Genomic DNA, 2830 nt, shown 5'->3' with positions numbered 1-2830 from the left:
TTTGAAACTAATTGCCGGTTTGATGTGTTTTAAAAATGTACAGCCCATTTCTCATTACTGATAGTCCATTTTCTCGGCCAACCGAATGAAGCTCTCCTCGTCTTGAAAGATTTGCAGCCCAGCAGGCCTGATAAAGCGACTTACTTGACAAATCACAAAAAAACTGGGCTAGCCATTTTCAGAAAGAAAATAAAACTACTGGGCTGGTCTGTGGTAAACATAAAAGAAAAGGCTCTCTAGACATGCCAGAGTGTCCCGCACAGCCCAGTTGACACCATGCTTCCGTCTCAAAAACAAATTAGATAAATGCCACTCCAATTATGGAAATTCATAAAAATGCCACTGCAATTTCCAAACTTTGAAAAATGCCACTGCAATTTTTGCAAACTTTGAAAAACGCCACTGTAGTTTGCAACCTTTGAAAAACGCCACTCCAGACTTCGAAAAATGGCACTAGAAATGGCATGAAATGGCATTTTTCAAAGTCTGGAAATTGCAGTGGCATTTCTCGTATACACCAGATATGGAGTGGCATTTATCAAATTAACCCAAAACAAAAATAACTGGGCGAGCTGCTGGGTCCCTAGTGTCAGCCACTCATTATGCAATTCTCTCGTTTATTGACTACGTTGACAATGGCATGGGACCCAGATGTCAGAAATCCACTAGGAGGAGCCATTTTTTTATTGGCTTGAAATAAGGAGGCACTTGCTTGCGTACTGCCATGACCTTGGCGGGCCCCTGCTGTCATCCTCTCCACGTACAATCATCTCCTGATTGTGTACGCGTCAACTTGCTAGGCCCACAAGTCAGCCTCTAAACCCGTGGAGGACAAATACAACTCATTTAAAAAAATAACAGCCCATTCCATACGTTTAAATGAAAAGTTCAACATTCAGAGCAAAGTAACAGGTCTGATCCACATATAGAGTACTGAACTTCCACGTTGACAACCATCATAGCCAAGTTAACTATCTACTCCCACTAGTACTCTAGTAGCCTACAAGTACTAACTTACTCTTAGCTAACTAGACGATGCCGGCCGCCATCTGTGGTACACGCTAAACACCAGCACCGGTGTCTTGCGCCTCGCCTCAGACTTGCTAGAGGTGCGATAGGCCGTGTTGCTCGCGCGCGTTGGCCCTTTCCGTGCCGGCGTGGTCCACCAAAGCTTTGACCTCCAAGCGGGAAACCCACTTGACGAGCTGGTAGTAAAAATCTACATTGTGAACGCGTGCGTGCCTGACAGCCTCCAGGGCTATTTGCTGGGCACCGGCTTCCACATAATCGGCCCAGTTGCGGGCGCTCTGCTCGTGACTCAGAGCGTCGGTGCGCTGCTGCTCCATGTCCCGCTGGCAGCGCAAATCGGCGATACGCTGCTCCTCCGCCAGGCGGTCGCGCTCCAACAACTCCTGCTCCTCCGCCATGCGGTCGCGCTCCAACAACTCCTTGATCTATGCATTGCCATCTAAAGACAGATAGAATGCCGCCTCCCTCCGTCTGCGTTCCGGTGAAAAACCGAACACTAGTTCCGGCGGTGACCGCCTCCGGCATCGCCTACCGCGGACGGGCAGGAGCATGGCGGATGTGGCGAGCGACGTCGGGCCGGTGGGGGCTTATGAGGATATGGCGAGTTGGGTCACGGTGGCACAGGAGAAGGCTGGGAAACTGTACTTATAGGGGGAAGGTAGCGCGATGGTCATCGGAATTCAATGCATAATGGCTTAGCGCACCAGCTTGCCGTGGAAAACTAGGGAAACTGAAATTATGACTATGTCGTCCCGTCCCGTCTGGGTCGCATGCCGGCATGGCGGTCAAACAAGTGCACTTGAATCATCTCCCTCCTTGTCAATAATGATTCCATGGATTTAAAAAGCCTGCAACTATTAAAGCGTATCTTTTTTCTCATTAGTTAGCTACCATAATTATGGCCGGCTGCATGCAGGCACTCAGAATCGCTCACAGGCAGTACGCGAAGTAGCATGCAACGAGTCGCAGCCGAGGGCACGCATGCTGCCACTTAAATCACTGGAATTAATTAGGCTTAAACTTCTGCATGCCGTTAATTATTGCCATGCCTTGGTCTTGCTGCTTTGCTCAAGGGACTAATTAAGCCGGACAGAGGGAGTACCTTGGTTGATGAGAGGTTTGAATTAAGCCCTGCAAACCGGAAAGGAGGTACTAGTACGTGCGTGATCCGCTATTTATTCGTGTTGGATCGAGTAGGTCGTTTCTTGAATTGAGCCCTGCAAACCAGAAAGGAGGTAGTGCATGTGTGATCTGCTATTTATCCGTGTAGGATCGATAGTGTAGCTTGTCAGTTTCTTCAGAGGTAGGCATTTTTATCCGTGTAGGATCGATAGTGCAGCTTGTCAGTTTCTTCAGAGGTAGGCATTTTTATTCAAAAAACTGCCACTTCGCATCTTGCGTCGCAAATAAAACTGCCAGGAGCGCATTTGTAGGCTAGCTAGTGATCGATCAGTAAGTTGTAAACACTGAGTGAACAGAAATAAGTAACTGTTAATGCATCTCAATGATTCACAGATCATATACAAATATGTAGCTCCAAAAGCAAAGATCAGCCACTTCGGATCTTGCGTCACAACTAAAACTAACTAGTACAATTCCCATACATAAGATCAACATATTAATGCATCTCAATGATTCACAGATCATATACAAATATGTAGCTCCAAAAGCAAAGATCTAGAAAAAACATTTGTTCTTCCTACTAACATGGATGCTTCTCTTGGCCAACATTCAGTACAGACTGAAAGACAAATTTGTTTGTGAAGTCTACAATTCCTCTTGTAAACGTAAGTGGTTTCAC

The sequence above is a fragment of the Triticum aestivum genome, chromosome 6B (genome assembly GCF_018294505.1).
Source record: "Triticum aestivum cultivar Chinese Spring chromosome 6B, IWGSC CS RefSeq v2.1, whole genome shotgun sequence".
In the NCBI taxonomy this organism is placed as follows: domain Eukaryota; kingdom Viridiplantae; phylum Streptophyta; class Magnoliopsida; order Poales; family Poaceae; genus Triticum; species Triticum aestivum.
The sequence above is the reverse complement of the archived record's forward strand: the minus strand, read 5'-3'. Positions refer to the sequence as shown.